This window comes from Triturus cristatus, chromosome 6 (assembly GCF_964204655.1).
Source record: "Triturus cristatus chromosome 6, aTriCri1.1, whole genome shotgun sequence".
NCBI classification, from domain to species: domain Eukaryota; kingdom Metazoa; phylum Chordata; class Amphibia; order Caudata; family Salamandridae; genus Triturus; species Triturus cristatus.
This window is the reverse complement of record NC_140589.1, coordinates 515,810,886-515,833,727: the sequence shown is the minus strand read 5'-3', so window position 1 is coordinate 515,833,727 and position 22,842 is coordinate 515,810,886.

Sequence of the window (22,842 nt, the reverse complement as noted above, 5' to 3'; positions counted from 1 at the left end):
TGCTACTTGTTCGGGTTTCTACCTTTGTATTAGATGTGAACACGAAGTACGGAGATACGATTGTGCGGCATCGTATTTTGAGAGTGATACTGCGTAGCGACTAGAACGAGTTTGCCACTGGTGCACAAGTAGGCCCATCTGGATCGCAATGCTTTGGAGCGCTGGTCTTGAATTGTGCTAGTCAGACAAGTTAATACTAGACCGCTGGCAAGTACACAATTACCCGGCAGGTTGGCAATGCAGAAAATCACTTTTATTTGTGACTGACAACTCTGTAATTGCTGATGACGTCAGCAGAGTCAATAGCAGCTAGCTCATGTTGTAAATATAAAAGCGGGAGCCGTGCTAAAACATAAAGCACGACACCCGTGCACAGTAATGCACAGTAATGAAAAAATAATGATGAAAGCAGGCGCCGTGCTAAAATATAAAGCACAGCTCCTGTGCATATTTAAGTTATGCGCATGGCGGCCTGTGAGGCAGACACCATGGTGATAAAAAAAAAAAAAGAAACTTGGTGCAGTGCTAGGCGCCATGGTGACAGGATAAAAGTAGCCCAAAATAAAAGAAGTAGTCCCTAAACACTTGACTAGCGCAGCAAGAGAGCGAGCACCGACAGATGCGGAGTAGACACCAGGGAAGGGGGAAAGAAGTAAGCGTGTAATCACGGCGGATGAATTTCCTCAACCTTTGAACACGAATAAGGGGCCCAATTGATTTTCTAAAAAGAGATGGCATAGGGGTTGGACCCGCAGCGCCCCTCTCCTTGCGAGTACGTTGTACCTACGCTTGGTACGCTGAGTGGAGAAATCAGCCTAAGATTGCTGCTGTTCTTCTTGTCCTGAAGAGGCCAAAAGGAATTAATTGGCTGAAACGCGACCGCGTCGACAGTTTGGTTATACAGAGGGACCATAAATAATTGGAATTTGTGGGGATTTAGCAGCTTTGCATTGCCTTTGAATTTGTGGAGATATTGATTTCCTTATGCAATGTATATGCCCTCTGGGTAGTCCACATTATTGAAAGGTGGATCCATAATCGGAAATTATTTTTTAGGACAGTAGCTTAGTTTCGTCATATGTACAGAGGTGTTGTTTTGTAAATATATGTTTTTTTATATATGCTCAGCAAAAAACAAAGAAAATGAAATGTGAATCTATACACATATGAAAGGATAATTAAAGGTGTCCTTTGTCAAAAAATATTGTTCTATTCTTTCTTCCTTACCACTTTTTTTCTTAGATTGTGTAGTCCCTAAACACAACACATAAAAACTTATAGCGTAACAAAACTGTAGTTGGTCAGTGCTGAAGTGATGTATCGGGAGCACCAAGCAATAAGGAGACAGGAAAGAAGAGTAATGTAGGAGTTAATCAATGGCAAGCAGCAGGTGGAATTACACTTGCTATACTGCTTACAGCAGGTCTTGCAGACAATGCATGCGCGCCGCCCTGGCTCGAGCTAAAAAGTATTCACTGTAGTTTGCGGAAAAAAAACTATGCATTTCTCGGACTGACACAAACATCCTTCCTCCCCAAACAGCCCTCAAGGCAGAAACAAAAAGTGCAAGCAGCAAATGTACAGGACATTATACCAGCACAAGCAAAAGATCCTTACAATGTCAATGTCACTCTTGGAAAAAACATCGCAGTAGAAAACAAAATTAAAATTTTTAAGTCCTTCAGCACAAAATATTGTCATTTCATAGTTTTGCATATTTATTGGCTATGTTGCTTTATTTCCCACTAACGTTTCTTGATCTTTTCTAGTATCTTGTTTTCTTCCCCATTGACAGTCATATTATGTTCTCTTTTTTTAATGGTTGTTAGTTTCGACTTGTTCTTTAAGTGCCTTATAAACCCTGCACTAACGTAGGTGTCACGAATAATAAATTATCTTGTTTTTGCTCTATGGATTTTTCAAATTTTGATTCTAAAGTGGAGCTGCTGATGTTTCGTCATCCTTTTATTGCCATATTGTAAAATGCTGGAAAGGACTTGCCTGTACATCCAACTGGTTTAACAATTTTCAGGGTTGGATTCACAGAGGCACTTTAATCTTCCAGCTGAAGAGAGACTCTACGAAGAGGTTTACTAGACACTAAATGTCCTAAGTGGATTGACAAACACTAAGAACACCTGAGTATTTCTCTCTCTCACTCTCGATCCGTCAAGCGTGGGCAGAAGAGAAAAAGGGAAGACCAAAAAAAGTGCCTTTCCTATGTTAATTTCCATAGAGATTTTAGACATGACTACAGCCCGAACAGCTGGACCGAATTACACCAAATTTGGCAGAAAGTTATCTCTTCATCCAGAAAGCAACTTTTATGTTATTTGGCATAAATATGTCCAGTAGTTTTTGATGTGTTAATAAAAATACAAATTTGTATATTTAGGGACGTGGATATTCAGAGGATCCAACAGTCCACATGCTGAAATCTGATTGGATGCAACACTTCAAGCAGGAGGTGTTGGCAGCCATTGCAGTGGAAATGTGAAAGAATTGCAAATCCGTGGCTAAAAATGTGTAAAAAATGAAAGTCCTGACTCCGGCACTTGTTTTGAAAGATCCCCCAGATGGGCTAGGTCCGAGGGGCATTTTTTTTAAATGAGGGTGGGCTCATGCGGCCCCCCTCCTAAGGCTTATTGAGCCCCAGGGACCATCACCTCCTTGGGCTTTATATTGCAAATTAGAGGGGAGCCATGCAGGCCCCTGTCCTGGGTTGCTAAAAAGCCCTAGGGACCACCACCTCCACAGGCCTTTGTTTAAAAAAATATAGGGGGGCCCGCAAAGCCCCAGAAATCACCACCTTCCTGGGGCAATAAATTGACTTGGTGGGGGGCCGTACAGACGCCCAGAACCTGGGGACCACCACCTCCCCGTGGCCTAAATAATAAATAATACCAGGAGGTGGGTGTGTGGCTTGCCTCCCAGGCCATATACGGCCCTGGGGTCCACCACTTCCCCATGGCCAGCCTGCTCCTAGAGAAGGAGGTGGGCCATGTGGCCCCCCTCCTGGAGCCAATGTTTGCCCTGGGGACCGAGTCCCCCAAGAACCGGCTCCTGCTATATCCTGGGGTGCCCACTCTCTGGACATACCTGTTTGCTTTTGCTTGGTGGGAACTGATAGATCTCGCTAAGCAAAAGCAAACACTCCGGTTCCATTGAGAGGGAGCTGTCAAAATGCTCTCACCTGCTGGAAGCAATATTTTCATCTCTTTCCCTGCCCACAGACATGCAGGCAATGAAAGAGATGAAACTATTGCTCCTGCACGCAGGGAGCTCTCTGCATGCAGCAGCAAATTGGCTCTCACAGGAGGTAGGGAGCCAGCTGGGACCACCCGGGCCTTGAGTCTCCCCCTGCAGTCCCTATCATGCACACTGGGTACCTTGGCTGGGGCCAGGGTACCCAGAGACACTTAGCTGGGTCCCGGGGGATGGGTTCCCAGGGAGTGACATCTGACTATTTATGAGGGCTGTGCGGCTCTCCTCCCCATCACATTTTGACCGGGCCACAGGGAGTGGGTCCCTGGGGCTGAAATCTGCCCTGGAGGGCATGTGGGCCCCCCTCCCCTATTCAATTAAGGTTGGGACCCATTTGAGAGGGAAAATAAAGGAAGAAAAACAAGCAGAAAAGACAAAACGGAGTGCGGAGAAACGAGCAGAAAAAGCAAAACACAGGGCAGAAAAACGAACACAAAGGGCAGAAGAGAGGGTAGAAAAACGAGCATGAAAGGCAAAATAGAGCAGAAGAGGGCATAATAGAGGTCAGAAAAAGGAGAAGGAAAGGCAGAACAGACGGTGGAAAAACGAGCAGAAAAAGGCAAAACAGAGCAGAGGAGGGCAAAACAAAGAGCACTCACACAACTACTCAGAGACTCATGCACCACTCACAGACTCAATGAGATACTCACACACCCACTCACAAACCCACTCAGAGACTTACACACTCACTCACAGACCTACTCATAGACTCATGCACCCACTGACAGACCCACTCAGACTCATGCACCCACTGACAGACCTAATCAAACACTCAGGTACCCACTCATAGACCCACTCATAGACTCATGCACCCACTAACAGACCCACTCAGACTCATGCACCCTCTGACAGACCTACTAAAACACTCATGCACCCACTGATAGACCTACTTAGACACTCACACACCCAATTGCATACACATGCACCCATCACAGACCTACTCAGAGACTCATGCACTCATTGCCAGATCCACTCAGACACACAAGGACCCACTCACAGACCCATACACTCAACCACAGACCTACTCAGACACTCATGCATCTAATCACAGACCCACTAAGAGACCCAAGCACCCACTCAGAAACCCACTCAGACACTCACACACCCACTCACAGACCCAATCAAGTTCATATACCCACTCACAGACCTACTCAAACACTCACACACCCATTCACAGATCAACTCAGACACTCACACACCCACTTAAAGACTCATGCACCCACTCACAGACTTACTCAGGGACTCATGCATCCATTGACAGATCCACTCAGACACTCAAACACCCACTCACAGACCCATGCACTCAACCACAGACCCACTCAGAGACTCATTTACTCACTCACAGACCCACTCATGCATCTACTCACAGACCCACTAAGAGACTCAAGCACCCACTCACAAATCCACTCAAACACTCACACACCCATTCACAGACCAACCCAGACACTCACACACCCACTTAAAGACTATTGCACCCACTCTCAGACCTACTCAGAGACTCACACACCCATTGACAGATCCACTCAGACACTCAAGCACCTACTCACAGACCCATGCACTCAACCACAGAACCCCTCAGAGATTCATGCACCCACTCACAGACCACTAAGACACTCATGCACTCACTCACTGACAAAGGTTAGTTGTTACAGTTAGGAAATAAAAGTCAGTAAACCTTAGAAGTTCACTTAAAAAAACAAAGGGTACAGGAACATTATAGTTAGGAAACAACATTTAAAAAAGCCTTAGAAATTCACTGACCTACTCAGAAACTCACCCACCCATTGACAGATCCACTCAGACACTCAAGCAACCACTTACAGACCCATGCACTCAACCATAGAACCACTTAGAGACTCATACTTACTCACAGACTCAATCATGCATCTACTCACGGACCCACTAAGATACTCAAGCACCCACTCACAAACCCACTCAAACACTCATACACCCATTCACAGACCAACTCAGACACTCATGTACCCACTTACAGACTTATCCAACCACTCACAGACCTACTCAGAGACTCACGCACCCATTGACAGATCCACTTAGACACTCAAGCACCCACTCACAGACCCATGCACTCAACCACAGAACCACTAAGAGACTCATGCACCCACTCACAGACCACTAAGACACTCATGCACTCACTCACTCACACACTCACTATCAAAGGTTTGTTGTTACAGTTAGGAAATAAAATTCAGAAAACCTTAGAAGTTCACGTAAAAAAAACAAAGGTACGGGGACATTTTAGTTAGGAAACAACATTAAAAAAACCTTAGAAGTTACAGGGACATTCCAGTTAGACTCAGATTTCACTCGTACAAAACCAGTGAACTTCAGCAGTTATAGTTACCTGAGCTAACTATATCTTATGACCCCACAATGCACTGCTTAAGACCTCATTACATGGTCAGTGATATCACTGATGACATCACAACAGAATCATTCACACACACACTCACAACCCTATACAACCTCTCATACACCCACTCACTCATCCACACAACCAGTCACAAACAAATTCCATTATCACATACCATAATTTCCCCACGCAATCACCTCCATGGTCTACATTCTACTCGGGGAACTGAACTTCCACCTTGACAACTGCAACGACCCCGACTCCATCACTCTCCTCAACAACCTCGACAACCTCGGACTGAAGCAGCTGGTCAACTCGCCCACACACAAAGCTGGACACACCCACGACCCTATCTCCGCGGGAGGAACAAACATCCGTTTCAGCCAGACCACCCAGCCCCTCTGGACGGACCACCACTGCGTCCACTTCACCTTCAACACCACCACCACACCCAAGCCTGTCCCGCGACCGCCACGAAGAAACTGGAGCAAGGTCACAGAGGAACACCTCATCACCACCCTCCTCCAAGACTCGCCCCAGCGCCACACCGACACCAACTCCGCAGCCACAGAATTTCACAGCTGGATCTCCTGCTGGTCTGACAAGCCCGCACCCCTCCGCCACCCCGCCAAACAATGCCCTCTGAAGGCCGCCTGGTTCACCACAGAACTACAAGAAGCCAAACGCTCTTGCAGAAGCCTTGAGAAAGCTGCCGAAACCAGAAAACCACAGAAGCACGGAACAACCACAGGAGCGCCCTGAAGGAATACCACCAGCACATAAGAGACACCAAACAGACCTTCATAAGAGACAAAGTCCAGACCAACGCTACCAATGCCAAGGAACTGTTCAACAACATACAGCAGTTCACAAAAAACCCCAGCGAAGCTACGGACGTCACACCTTCCCAGGAACTCTGTGACAAGCTCAGCTCATACTTCCATCTTAAGATCAAGGCCCTCTACGACAATTTCAGCGAACAGACGCCGGACACCACCACCCCCAACACCACCGATAAGCCAACCATCATGAACCTGGAATCCCACCACCGTCGAACACATCAACGCTACCATGAAGAAAACCCACTCAGGAGCCCCAATGGACCCCTGCCCACCGCACATATTCCACAGGGTCGCCGCCGCCATCACACCCGAACTAGGAATGACCTTCCTGTCCGGCATCTTCCTAGACAACTGGAAGCGGGCGGAGGTTAAATCCCTCCTCAAGAAACCCAGGGCCGACCCAACTGACCTGAAAAACTACCGGCCCATCTCTCTCCTCCTTTTTGTGGCCAAAGTCACCGAGAGACTCGTGAACGCCCAGCTGACCACCTTCATCGAAGAGAACTCCATCCGAGACACCTCCCAGTCTGGATTCCGCAGCAACCACAGCACCAAGACTGCCCTCCTCGTTGCCACTGACGACATCCACATGCTACTCGACCAGGGACACACCGCGGCCCTCATCCTTCAAGACCTCTCCACAGCCTTCAACACTGTTTCTATCACATGCTCGCAGCCAGACTTCACAACGCGGGGATATAAGGAGCCACCCTCGACTGGATCCAATCCTATCTCTTTGGCAGAACCCAGAGGATCAGACTCCCTCCCTTCCTCTCAGAACCCACCGATATAAATTGCGGAGTACCCCAAGGATCATTGCTCAGGCCCACGCTCTTCAACATTTATATGGTCCCCCTCACCACCATCGTTAGACAGCATGGGCTCAGCATTGTATCCTACGCCAACGACACCCAGGTCATCCTCTCACTCATGAAGAATCCCAAAGACACCAGACTCTGCTTCCAGGACGGAAGGAAGAACGTGGCAGCCTGGATTAAAGACTGTTGTTTGAAGCTCAACTCAGAGAAGACCGAGGTCCTCATCCTCGGACCCCACACCTCTGCCTGGGACAACACCTGGTGGCCCTCTGCCCTCGGGAATCCACCCACTCCTACAGACCACGCACGAAACCTCAGCATCATCTTCCACCACTCCCTCTCCGTGAACCGCCAGATCTGCGCAGTCGCTTCCACCAGTTTCAACTGCCTACGCATCCTCCGCAAGACCTTCAAATGGATCCCCCTGACTGCAGAAAGACTGTCACCCACATGCTCATAATCAGCAGACTGGACTACGGCAATGCCCTATACGCCGGAATCAAAAGAGCCCTACTACACAAACTCCAAACCATGCCGAACACCGCTGCCAGACTCGTCCTCGGGACACTGCATCATGAAAACACATGACCCAACACCTACTGGACCTCCACTGGCTCCCGATCGAGAAGAGGGTCACCTTCAAACTCCTCACCCACACCTACAAATCCCTCAACAACATCGGACCCAAATACCTCAACGAGAGAGTATCCTTCCACATACCCAAGAGGAACCTCTGCTCCGCCAACCTCGCCCTGGCAGAGGTCCCCCGCACCTGCAGAAACAGAACAGGTGGGAGAGCCTTCTCCTACATCGCAGCCAAGACCTGGAACGAGCTCCCTGTGAACATCAGATGCTCCCCGACCCTGCACACGTTCAGGAAGGACCTCAAGGCCTTGCTCTTCGACCGATCCAGAGCTGCCCCCCCAGCGCCTTGAGACCCTCACGGGTGAGTAGCGCGCTTTATAATCCCCTGATTGATTGATTGATTGATTGATTGAGTATACACGCAACATCAGACTCAAAAACACTAAACTCACTATCCTGGAACTGTTTCCTCATTGTTATTTCTCTTGCAATAGGTATCAAAACGATCCTTACAAACTGGACAACTTATAACAACATATGTTGCAGCACATAATGGGTATGGATATGATTTTTCAGGGCTGCTGATACATTATCAATCTTTTAACAAAAAGTCTTCTCGTCTTTTATAGTCCAAACTAGATTATATCTGCAAAAGATTAACCCACCCTAAAGTATATGAGAAGACTTCTTCATACAAACCCTATATTCAATGCACATATTCCTATGCTCTTTTTCGTGTTCTCTTCTCTCTTTATTCCTCCACCCCCCGATCATTCGCCTTTTCCTTGTATAGGTATCTTGTTATGTGTAGTACTAAATTTTACTCATTTTATTTGCTCTTTGATCTTATTCTCAGGATACACATATATTCATAGATCTACAATCAAAATGCTGTTACAACTTTGAAGGTTTGTTCAATTGTACTGTAACCTCGTCGCATATAAGACTACATGCTCTTTTTTCTTCATTGGGAAAACAAAACGCAATAAAAAAATTTAAATGAAAGAAAAGCTTTTAACATAGGTTACACTGTAACCAATTATTTAGGCAGGTCAGCAGAAAGCAAGCTTCTGAAAAAGGGAGTGTCTTTAGGGTATCTCCATTCTGTCCCAATTAAACTTCTCTTGAGAATGAAACTTCAAGTTCTGGACCCTCTCTAGGCAGTCATGTACACTAATGGTTCACTGATAAACTGCCGGACAGTTTGTGGATTGAAAGAAGTTGGGTTACTGGTTGAGGGGGGTGGATCCCTTCTCAAGCAGCAACCCCAATTCTTCCCAGGGGGAATTCACAAGCAAACCCTAAATTAACCTGTGCTCTACCCTTGGTTAGCTTGACACAGACCAGTCAGGCTTAGCTCAGAGGCAACGTGTAAAGCATTTGTGCAAAAGTTCAAACAGTAAAACAATGAAAGCACACCAGAAAAGTGGCCAACAACAAAATTAGAGTTGTTTTTAATCACTAAAACAAGACCAAAGTGACAAAAATCGACTTAGTTGAACCAGAAACATTCAGTTTTAAAGGTTTTAGTAATAAATAGTGCCAAAAGCGTAAAACACCAACTGTGGATATCTGGTCACGCTGAGCCAGGACAAAGTCACAAATTCAGGTCAACAGCGATGGAGTGCGGGCGAGCTACAGGGACCTAGTTAGGCCTACTGAACAAAGTACCTTAATTCCTGGCTTGCAATGATATGAGTCAAAGATGTGTTGCACAGCCGAATGACGTGTCAGTTCTGAGATGCGGCAGGGCTGCAATGTGAAGGCTTGCATCGTTACTAAGGATCTTATTGATTGGGCTTGTGATGCAAAGTCCAGTGTCGAGGATGTGGTGTAAAGTCGAGGGGATGCATCGGTTCCAAAGAGCTGTGATGTGATGGGGGTCTTTGTCACAGGGCCCAATTCATGCAGCAGCAGCGATGCATCACTTCTGCTCAGGTTTGGGCCATGCAGCAAAGGCAATGCCCTGATTCCGCTGGATCCACAGAGTGCTGGTACCCACCTTAAGCCCACTTCTAAAGGGCAGGGACTGGGTGGCACAACTTGGCACAGTAGATTCACAGATGGCAGAATCTAGGTGCATTTGCAAGATTGTTGCAAGCCTGTTATGTCCCTGAGGCTTCATATCCGGAGGCCTGCCAACTAGCCCTTAGAGTCACTCTGGGTTATGGGTTCAAGAGATGCAGGTTCAGTCCTTCTCACCCAGCAGGTCAGCACAGCAAAACAGGATTCCAGCAGAGTGCAGTCCAGCAGAAAGGCAGTCCTGCAGCAACTCAGCAGTCCTTCTTCCTGGCGGAGCATTCCGTGGTCCTGCAGAGTACTGAAGCGGCGTTGTCTGAAATCCAGTATTTATACCCAGGTATGCCTTTGAAGTGGAGTAGAAGCTTCTAGAGGTTACCTTTTGAAGTCCCAAGGCATCCTGCCATCCCTGTCCTGGCTCTAGACTAACTACAGGGAAAATGCGGCCCTTTGTGTGAAGGCAGGACACAGCTTATTCAGGTGTAAGTGGGGCTGTGCCAAACACCTCTCTCCTATCCTGCCAGTGATGGCACATCCAGAGACACCTAACCTTCCTATTGTGTGTGGCTTTCTAGGAGAAATACACAAAGCCTGGCTGTCAACTATACCCAGTCATATGACCTTGAACAGGCTACAGGTACTAAATGGCTAATACAGGGAAATGCCAACTTTCTAAAAGTGGCATTTTCAGATTTGCAATAAAAATTTCAACTTCACGATAAGTTAGAATTTAAAATTGTGATTCCAGAGACACTAAACATAAACTGGTCATCTACTCCTATTTGGAAATTACACTTATAAAAAGTAATGAGGCAACTCCAATGTTATCCTATGGAAGAGCTAGGTTTTGTAGTAGCGAAAAATGAAGTTGAGCGTTTTTTATTACCAGGACATGTAAAACTTAAAAGTGCATGACCTACTTTTTAAATACAAGTTGCACTATCTGTACTACAGGCTTGTATAAAAGATTCACTGTGCCTCTTAGAAAGAGAAGTGTAATATCAAGTATAGGTTTATTCTGCGACCATGTGGACCAATTCTTCCTTTCTTCCTATCCTTTTCAAAATGAAGTGCCCTGGGATCTGTTTTGGGTACCCTAGTTTTCTATATCTCCTCTTCTCTTCTGTTCAGCTGCAATTTCAAATCTGGGGGTTTGGAGCCAGCATAATCACTTCTCTTTCTCCTCCATCAAGTTCAACTCCCTCTGTGGCTGAACAGACTACCTATTCTTTGATTCTCTTTATAGAGGCTTTGGGGAAGACAATATTATAATTCGATATGTTAATTGCCTCATCTCCTTGGTACTTTGGCATAACTTCATCCTGTCAAATTTCACATGTGTTCCAAATTGTGTAGTTGTATCTGTATTGGCAAAGACCACGGCTGGCAAAAAATAGAAAAACTATAAACTATGTCCCTTGTGTCTGATAATTGACGAATCCTTTCTACCCCAAAGCATTGCTGTAATTGTTTTCTTGAAAGCACTTACTGGTTTGCAGTACTTTCAGCAGGAAGTAGAGCCCTGATCCAACTTCTGCTGTAAATGGGTAAATGGTCAAGAGTCCCATTGCTTTGGATTAGAGGCATTTCTCAGGGAGATGCTAAATAGGGCCTCTTTAACTGTCATGCTGAATCAATCTAGTAATGCCTGTCATTAGGACACTGGTGCTATGGAAACCCCTTGGATAAGTGTTTGGTCAGTGCTTTACTGCACAACCACAACCACATCGTATATCTAATCTTTTTAAGAAACAGGCCTTATAATGATGTCACGCAGCCCAATTTCAATGCTGACAAAGAACCTTTGTTCTCTAGACACACTACGGTTGGCAGGGAATCCTCAGAGTAATGTTGGCCCTGTCAAATCATTAATATCACAAAGCCGCAGATGTGTGATTCAACAAAGTGTTACAGCATATCTGGCATTGTGCATTCCTTCCTCGCCTTTTGTGGTGGGAGTAGACTTTTCAGGAGGTAACTAAAAGATTAGGAGATAAAAATGAAAGAAAGAAAAATATACAGAATGAAAGACAGATGAAAAGAAAACAAAGAAAGAGGAGAGCTACACATGGTAGAAATACAGATAGAGGGACATAACAAGGAGGAATAAAAAGCGGAGGAGAGAAGAAAGAGATGCCAAGAGGTTCAGGGAACACCTGAGAGACGGAGAGTAAAGGAGGCATGCAATGAAGCAGAACAGCTCATTTTGAACATTTCAAAGCTCTCCATGAGCAATAACTCTTCCAAACTCACATGAAAGAGAATTCAAGTTATGAAGAAAGCACCAGTTTCAAACACACCTAAGCAGGTTCAGAGTACATGAAGAGAGCATGTGAGGCAGCCTTGCGGTGGCTGACGTAGGGACTGATTACGATTTTAGGTGTTATTTATTGCACATAATAAATAATGATTGTCGTGTGCGATAAAGAACACCTATCACAAGTTTGTGGGAAATAACATGCCCATTTTGGTGTTAAACGCACCACATTCCGCCTAGTATGGTAAATAACATACATTTTCTCCTGTTAAATTTCAGCAGGTTTACCCTGCCAAAGTTTAACAACAGCTGAGTTATTTAATGCGTCCAAAAATTATCAGATGCGTTAAATTCAGCCCAATTCATAATTCCGACCTGTGCGTAAACAGGGTCCATGTTTATGCACTGGTCAGAATTTACCAGCCCATTTGTAATAGGCTTTATCCTACAGGACCATCAAGCTATCATTTTTCACTAACTTATAAGCCAACCACAATTATATACAGCATGTGGTCTGCCCCTGCACACAGTGTGCAGAGTCCTCAGTCCAACACTAGATCCTAGTTAGAGAGCTGCTTTTGTGTATCCTCTGTGCAACTCATGAATTTCCTCACTGGGAACCCTAATGACTGCCTCATCATTAAAAACCTGTTAAGCTATGCAGCAACACGATTACCTTGGGTGTTGTTTGAACTACAGAGTAACGAAACGTATACTTAATAAAACACATTATCTTGGACAAGCCAACATCTCTCAATCAAGGATATATCAACGAAATGCTGTTTGTTTCATTGTACCAGTAAAGGGCATCCAAACCGAGGCTAGCTTCATGGGTTTATGAAGTGGGGGAATCAGAGGTATTTATTCACCTCCCATATTTTTGTGTGGGGGCACTGTGGACAGTGCTTTGAGAGTCAGCCAGGATACACGGCTTATAGTTTTGTCAAATTTGATAAGTAACTCCGTCAGTGCAATTAGCTGAACAAGACCCCCGCTCAGAAGCATCTCATTGATGTGTGTGAATTAATGGCAAACAAAAACTGAGAACCCACATTGAAGGAAACAAAATCATGGAAAATCAATTTCAAGGAAAGACAGTATTTAAAAATACAAAAAATCGAAAATGAAAGGACATATTTTAAAAGAAAGATCATTTGAAGGAAAAATCCAATATTACATTAAAATTGCTTGGGGTTTCGGACTTCTATGGGGTTTTCTCGTTCAGGGATGGGTAATGTTTAGGGTGTTGAGGTGTTTTTAGGGGTCAGGAATAATTGGCATTCAGCCATAGAAAGGGCTTTTTAGGGTTCACAGAGCTCATTGAGGGTAGGTGTGGGAGGTGTTTTTAGGTCTCAGGGATGGGTGGAGTGTAAAGGTTTTGAGTGGTTTTAGGGTTCATGGATGGGTGGAGTTTAGGTCTGATGAGGATTTCAAAGTTTCAATTATCAATAGCAGCTGGACTAGTGAAGCGTTTTCAGGGTTCAGGATGAGGAGGAGATTAGGGTGGTGAGGGGGTTTAAAGATTCAGGGATGGGTGGAGTTTAGGTGTACAAAGGTTTTTTTAGGGTTTAGGGATGAGTAGTTTAGAGGGATGAGGAGTTCTTCAGGGTCATAATTGGCTGATGGTTAATGGCGGTGACGGTTTTTTAGTGTTCAGGGATGGGTGGAGTTTGGGTGTGCTAAGGTGCGTTAAGGAGTATGATATGGGTGGGCTTTAGGTGTAGGAAGGGGTATTTAAGGGTGTAGGAATAGGTGTAGGCCTCCAAAGTAATTGTTTGACAATGTAAAAGGTATTAACATTAAATAATGTCCCCTGAAGTAAAGCACTGAAATAAATATCTCCAACAAAACTGAACCTGAAATAAATATCTCCTTCAAAACAGTTTCTGAAAGTAAGACCTGCAACCATTAAATTTGCACTTAAAAAATAAGCATTCAAAAGCAAATTTAGACCAAAAAGACGTTCTATGACTTAGGGGTCTATTAGGATGGCGGACGGATTGCCACCACCGGACGGATCGCCACACCCGCCATTTCCGTCTGCCCGCCTAACATTTCCGCCCGCCATATTACGATGGCGGTGGGGACCCAGGCGGACGGAAAGACCGTCCAACAGTTTTCTCCCGGTAGGCAATCTGCCAATTTCCTTCCGGGTGGAAAAGACCTACAATATGGTGGCAGTGCCTTCCAGGCACCGCCATTCATATTACGATGATGGCGGTCTCATGTCTTTCCATGGCGGAGACTCTGCCATGGAAAGGCATGCGGAGAATGCCTTTGGGGGCCCGTTGTGGGCCCCCAGGGTGTTAGGGGGGGTGGGTGGCTGCACTTGGGGGTACCCATGGTACCCCCCGACATTTGCATGCACAAGGTGGAAGGCACCACGCGGTGCCTGTCACGTTGTGCATGCAAATGCACAACATGCCCTTCTAACATTGTGGTGGGTGCTGAATACAGCACTGCCCGCCACAATGTTAAATATACAGGATGTGACGCCATGGTGGCGGTCGCAGCCTCATTGGCAGAGCGGGACCCCGCACCACTGGCGGCCGGTCCCAGCACCACTAGGGTGGCAGGCGGACTGGAGTCCGCCTGCCATCCTACTAGATCCCTTAGTTTCCACGAAAAGGTAAATGCCATTTATTCTGAAAATTTCCATTAAACAGTTTAGATTAAATGGTTTCTCAGTAATGGCATTCCATGAAAGTGTTTTTCTGTGAAATCACGTACAACATCATCCCATTGCACAATTATGTTTTGTTGGGTACCTGTGGATGAAACATAGGCTATTTCATACTGTAAGGATTTCATCACACCAATTAGAGCCAAGCATCCATGATTAATGTGAAGCGAGCCCAGTACTAAATAAAACACTTGTTTTCCATCATTTGGAAAGAATTGAGTAGCCATAATGTATTTGTTGCAAAGTGATCCATTTTTGGAAGACACCTCATTTTTTTTGTTTTTTTTGACTCACCAGTTGATAATATTGAACTTTAACCCTGGGAAACTGCAGTTCAGTGCTCTGACCCCTTGACTTAAAACCAAATTTAGCATAATGAGCAGGGGCACTCGATTTTGCGATTGTGTGGCTGTGGCAATTTTCTCATAATTATAGATTTGCCACATTTCCCACATAATCTGACAGATGCTGAATAATCTGCAGCTTTTAACATTAATAACCTGTTTCTAGTTCAAGTGGTTCAAAAGTTACTAAAAATGCAGCAACATATGATGCAGCATAGTGGAAGGCCCTTTGGAAAGCTGGACTGGCCAGCTTTCCGTTACTATATTTGGGTATTAAACTGGTACTAATGAGCCCAGACAGCTTTACCAAGTTTCAAAATGGCGAAGTGCTACTACAAAATGTACCACATTATGCTGCATATTTCGACTTTTCTTGCCTCATAATTTGCTAAACTCTGCAGCATAATTTGACCCTCTCCTGAAGCATAATTCCAGTGGACCTGACTATAAGGCAATTGTTTATGGTGTACTAACTACACCTAGGCATGTAAACATTCAATGTCACATGTCGACTGAAGCACTATGTTGTGCCATCCACTTTGTGACCCTGAAAACATGACACAGGCCGCCACTGAGGCCTGGTCCCCTCCGACCTGCAAACTGTCATGTTTGCAGAAAGACCTCTGAAAATAAACTGTTTTACACTCCTAAAAGCTGCTTCTAAGTATTAAATATATTACCCTAAAATTACCTTATTGCCCCTAAGCAGACTGCCTACAAGTGGTACAGGCCTAAATTAATGAATGAATCACCAAACACTATTTTCACCGTATTGGGTTTAGCTGCTCCCACATAAAATATTGGTGAAGCAGATTAAATCACCAATTTCACGTCGTCCAGTAGGAAACAGCTACCGAAAATTTCAATACTTTTTCCTGCTTTTAAAAATCCAAATCATTGGTAAAGTCAGATTTTCTCAAATTAATTAGGAAATGTAACTTTCAGAACAGTTATATTTACTTGCCTGAGCCATTATAGGCTAATTAGTCTGGTTGTAGTGAAGCGTGATATTGGTCAAGGGAGGTTTCTATAATCCACTAAGAAGAGCAAAACTGAAGACCTGGGATTGCCCCTCTATCTAAAGTCCCTGGGCAGCAGTTTCAAATACCTGGTGGTGTGTGACACACGCGCCATACACACAAGCAATGTAACAGGACTCTATGTCTTGCACATAGAGTCCTGTTACAACATTGCAACATTGTAGTAGTGTTTTGTAAGTCTTCTGACCCAAGCACTGTGTTTTGTCCAAAAGCACATTGGTAATTCTAGAGTACTTCAGCAATATAAAGCACATCTGGCAGCGCCTCCTCTATTGTAGAAGGTATAGTTATCTCTATTTTGCAAAATTTTATTTTCCTGTGTCCCTGTTTACCTCTACACCACACAGTTTTTCTTGTTTGTACACGTAAATGTGGAGTTACAGTCTTCAGTAGCATGGCCACGAGTAATTTAGGTGGGGTCATTACTACCATTTCCTGATCCTCCCGAGAATTTGAGTGCCTCCTAGGCACATTGTTAGGTTTGTCTAAGAGCAAAGGATGGGCTTGGGGGTAGTGGGCATTCACAGGAAAAGCTAATGTATCCTTATCATACTCAAGCTGCTGGTTCTACCACAGGTGAACCCTTGGGATACTTCCTCTTCTGATCACTGGCTTTTTATGCTGGCCATTGCGCTGTCTTAATAAAAAGCAAGAGGATTTCCTCTCTTCAATTTCTTGAGCTCATATAAGCAGCATATCGTGCAGCTCCCTGCACAATTACAAAAAGATGCTGTCAACTTCCAGTAAAGATGTAATGTGCAAATTATAAACATTTTCCCTTTAGTATATTGAATATAACACTAAGTGGAGGTATTTGGGGTATTCATTTCTGACCCACTACATCATTTTAGTGAGCTACTTTGCTGGAGTTTTTATTCATCCTTCACAATACAGTCGTTTCATGGGTTGCAGTTTTGTTTAGTGGTTATTGAGCTATTTACACAGCAAGCAATGCTATTTCAAGGCTTACTGCCGATGAGCGACTGGCCCACATTCTGGTATTTGGATCTTTGTCAAATCTTCTAGGTGTAGTTCTTTGTGGTACCTTTGTATATCCTTCATATTTTAATGAGAATCATGTTGATCAACTTTTTTTCTGATTAGGATCAATTCTAGAGGGTTTGCCCTTTGTGTTTATTTGACGATAGTCTCATGAACACTTTGACACTAGAGACCGAAACATCGCTGAATCGTCCACATTAGCCTTCTTCTTCTCCATCTAACTACAATTTGCCCATTACAAGGAGCACAAACATGATTTAATAGACTTTATATGGCTGATACCCCACTGACAAAGACCACAACAGGATGAACTTGAGTAGAAATATGTGGTCATATGTCAATAAGTGTGTGCCTATGTCTGACCCGTTAATTCTCACTGTTTTAGTATTGAAAAAAATGTGAAGCACAATAAATGTATTCCTCACTATGCCCAGAATTGATTTAGCTCTATGATTTTTTTTTTTAATTTACATTCCCAAAAATTAACAAAGGTAATTGGATGGGGCCACCTAATTGTAACTGCTGGCATCTAGTTTGTGCATTCCTTGTCTCCTCATTAAACGCAGGCCATACATGGCTTTGACCTTTTCGTAGGCTTTTCCAGAATGTTTAGTGTAGTATTGCTTTCATAGTATTCCTCAGGGCATGATAAGGTGTGCCACCCATCATGTTGCAATTCTCAGGGGGTAAGATTTTTATTCACAGTTTCGCTACTGTACAAACATGTTGACTACTGGTTGAGTAAAGATACTGAAGTATTTCATCATCAGTCTCCCATAGATAGGCCATGTACTAACTGGATACTTCATTCCATACTCTGCTCGTTATTAGAAAGGACATTTGCCATTCTAAATGTTTTCTTTCGAACGAGCAGCCTGTCTGGAAACTCCACGACTCCTTTGCCAAATGGCTCAACATCCACCCCAGTTTACTGGCCCAACTTGTGTTTTCCCAGTCTACTTCATGCCTACTTTTTCCCTTTGCACTCTCCTTAATGCTCTCTTTCTGACCTTTAATCCTCCATATCCAAGGGTATACCTTCCTCTCTTTATAACTGGTTCCAGGACAGTGCTTAATTTCTACATTTTATGGTCTGCCTCACTATTACCCCACAATCTATATCCTCACGTGATTAAAGAGTTATCGGGATCTCAATCTTTTCTATCCTACAACGAGGGGAAGGCGTATCCCCAGGCACCTTCCCTCTTTGTTCATGGTCTGATATTCCACTTCTGACAGTCACTTGCTGCCCATGTCCTGAGTGGCTTATCTCCGCGTGCTTTAGCATCCAGATAGGCCACCTAAAAAAATCCAAATCTATTTAGGATTAACATCCTGAGAAGCTCTATTCCCATCCCTTACTCCTTACTCGTGGCTGTCTTGGAGGGTGACTTTATGCTCACTCTAGATTGCCTCTAGGATGTTGGTGTCCTGTTCTTTCCTTTTTCTACTTCCCCCGCTGTCCCAAAACCCCTCCTCTTCCTAGGGGCAATACAAACCACCTTTAACGGCAGTCACTCAGCCTTAGCTGACCTGATTGTCACCAAATTACTCATTACCTCAACTTCCTCTTATCCCATTCCAGTCTAAGTCCCCGCTTTTATTCAGGCCAAAGCATGTTCATTTGGTATTCGCCAAACAAGCTGCAATCATGTCTACATTGTAGTATTAGTAGAATACTGGCAGTCTCCACATTCACTCAACCTCACCTACTTTATTTGGTTCCACAGTGGGTTGATATTTTATAAAGACAAACGCACCTACCTGGGCACAAAGACCATATTCCCTATGGCCCAAAGCTGCATTGTTTTGAACTACATACATCAAGGCTATGCTGGGCCATTATCCCACAGCAGTTCAGGCAGAGGTCAGTGTCGGATCTCGAAGCCAGATGTTAAATTACCGGTGTTTTTGAAAGTGGCATTGTTTGTGTTTCCTAAAGTGTTTCTGAAGGTTATGCCAGCAACATTGCCCACAATCCACTTCTTAACGTCTTTGTATTTCTTATGCATGATGGCATTACAGTCAGAACCCAAATAGCCATTTTCACTGGTCTGAGCTCCCTGCTTTACCATCATCAGGCTACAGGTCATGTTGATACCATTCACAGTGATATCATAGTATATTTTCATGATATATAATTCAAAGTCACATCACCTTATGTAATTACAGCCCAGGGAGTGCAGTGGTGGCACTGTTAAAAATCCTGCTTTGGATTCAAAATTCACTAACTAGGAGTTTCTTCTGACCTACTCTGTTTTTGAAGTAATTCAGAACAGCATCTGTCCTAATGCAGCCTCCATTCCAGGTGGCGGGCAAAGGGCAGTAAGAGGTTACGGCCTCAACAATAGTGTGTGAGGTCCTTTGCCACTGGTGTCCCTCCTACTATGGCTCTGCAAAATGGGGTAAGGAGCACTCTTTCTGCACTTGAGTTTCAGGGTAGGGAGAGCAAGCAGTCACAGGCTTCTCAGGGACATAGAGTGATGGACAATAGTTCAGAACTCACCAGTGAGCTACAAACACAATAATGGAGTATCAAGGCCAGTAATACTGATATAAAAGAAAATATTTTTGTCTTGCAGCAAACCTAAATGCAACACAATTCGATAGGAGCGTATTATAGAGTTTTAATCGAAATTGCATGTAATTGAGGCACTACAGCCCCTCCTCTCCCAGTGCCCACTTGGGTCGGAATCCCACAACTACAGCCCCCATTGCATTAAAGTGTGGCAATCAGGCACCAGTGCAGATAATATCAAATACTCTCAATGGTCAAATGTGCAATTCGGTTCAATGTCTTTTACCCCTCTGGCAAAAGTCTCAAAAGTATGAAGTGCACAAGTCTGCGCACTATTCCAATCTTCCAGGTGTAGATTAAGCAACTTGTTTGGCTGCTGGTTACAGTTGCAGATGTAGCGGTGGGGCGGGTGCAGTTCACGCTCCCGCAATGACAGCAATAGCTCCTCTCTTGTGGGGGGCAGTGACAGCAGTGTCCCCTTTTGCAACACAGTGCATGGGATGAAACCGATGAGGAAGGTCTGTGTGGCTACACTCATCTTCGGCAACGGCAGTAGACCTGGCTGGTTGTAGACAAGTGGCCTGATTCAGTCAGGTGAAGTTATCGATGGGGCTTTGTCTTCAGCAGTTGCAGCCTCCAGGCCAAACAGGATTCCCATATCAGCGACACCGTTGCTTCCCTCTCTCAGATATTGGCAGTGGCCGCACCAGTCGTTTGAGCCCTTGACAGACTTCTGGGCAACACCGTGGTACTTGATCTTTACAGATCTTCATTTAGCAATGTATCTCTCACAGGAATCACACAGAGAGACGGAGGTGACCCATTCACTGGATGGGTTGTTTCTGGCTTCGCTCTTTTGGTTAATCCACTTTCTCTGAGTAAATTTCACATCAGGATATGCTGGGCATCTCTTCTTGAGCAGTCTTTTTTCCTGCAAGGCCAAGCATGCTCATTCTTCTCTAAGCAAGCACGCAGGATTCGGGGCACTTCAGGCAGTCCTTCGGCTACTCCAGCAGAAGGTTTAGACTTTAAGCGATGCCCCCTCACCTCTGGTAGACAGGTTGTCAGGCAGACAGCTGTGTGGTTGTACAGCAGCTCTTCAAGTACTCTGTGGATCACTCCCTTACTTTGTCAAGAAGAACTTGGAACTGGAACTCGGGGGCATATCAGCAAGGGCCAGCGATAATTATCGCTAATCGCACTTAGCGCTAGGATAATTATCGCCGGCTATCATGGAATTTTATCGCTGAGATAGCGTGCTGTCAGCAACGCTTATCTCAAAAGTGATAAAATTCCTCGCGCTAACAGCCAAAAGTGAGATTATCGCTGGAAATTCAGCGATAATCTCACACATTTTGGCGTTAGCTTGCTGATAAGGCAGGGCATACTTAGCCATTATATCCGCCTTACTTTGGATATAATGGCTAAGTCAGGGTGAAAGCAGGCGTAAGGAAAGTAGCGTTAACTGTGGTTAGCGCGACTTTTCTTATCGCTATGCCTGTTAGCGATTCCCTTGATAATTGGAGAAATGTCGGTTAGCGACATTTCTCCAGTTATTTTGGGACGGAACCCCCACTTTGCATCTCATTAGAGATGCAAAGGTGGGCATTATGGGAAAGGGAGCTAAAGCAAGGAATCACGCGTTATAGTGACCTTGCTGATTAAGCAATAAAATTATCGCCACTTTTCATCCGCTAAAGCGGCGATAATTTTTAATCGCCAGCTTGCTGATATGCCCCTAAGTGCGGTAGTTTAGATCTCACTTTTGTACACATTTTTCAGACAGGGGCTGTGGATAACAATTTAAAGCTTCTCAAATGGTTTTGGCTGGCTCTCTTTCAGAAGTAAGTTCCGGGCTGCTCCTCAGACCCAGACTTTATGCAAAGTGACGGCTCTCACAGCAGGTATCAATGGGACTGGTTACAAGCAGGAGTATCCATAACATGGGCACAATTAAGATTTCTGCACTTGGCTGTCATACGTCTTCCTATAGCAGCATTCGGAGACAGTTAAAAGAGAATGCCTTGCCTAGAAACATCCACACTTCCACACTTTGAATAACAGAATCTGTGGTCCCACCCCCTCACGTCTACCAACTACCAAATGGCAGTGGAGGGAAGAACAAATTAACAGTCCCTCGCTAACAAGGCCCTTGCTGAAATTCAAAGGGAAGCCTTGTCTCTAATGTCCTTCACTTCAATGTCTCGGTCTCCACCCTCCATTCAAAAGATTGTAGTCAATATAACTTCGAGTGTCTGTGGAAGCTGTCCTCATTCTATATATTGTGCCATATGTTGACATGCAAAACGGATCCCACTGGCCCCAGTATTAAGACTCCTACAACACACAGAGTCTTACTACCATAAATGTGCTTCATACATACTGCACATAAAAACATTCGACATGTACACAGAATGGCAGCACAGGGTACTATGTTTCACATAACAGTGGAAGGGTCGATGGACCTCACTATCACTGAAATGGAAAATAAAAGTGGTCACATTACAGATTCACAAAACGTGGAACATTGCCACTATTGCTCTATGTGATACACCTCAGGTATGGACAGTGGTGAATGCCAACTACGATGGCAGGCATGCTTTGTGCGTCCCTCCATGTCATAGAACAGTCTCTGGACCTCGCATTACCATGGACCAGCTTAGGCCTCTTTACACATGCTAGATTAGAGTGACACAGCCCCCCCCCCAAATTGGGCAGATTCAGAGGAAACTCTTGTCTCAGCACACGGTTTCCAGGTGCATCCAGCCACTGTCTACTGAACCACAGAACCAGAGTGTGATCTGTCTGATGTGGATGACTCTGCTGACCTTACTCCATTGCATGTCAGCAGAGCATCCTTCCTCCTCAATGTCCCAGGAGGAGAGGAAGATGCCTTTGGCTCCCTTTAAGGTCCATGTTTGGGCATCAAGGCACATATTTATAAGCGGTCTGCTACTCCACCCCTTTTTAGGTCTCGCCTAGCGTTGCAGCGCGCATGCGCTGCCCGCGTAGCGAGACATATTGGGGTAAAAGTATTTTGGGAGAGGGACTTGTAATCCCGCCCATGCTTTCTATTGGGCAATGTCAATATTTATTTAA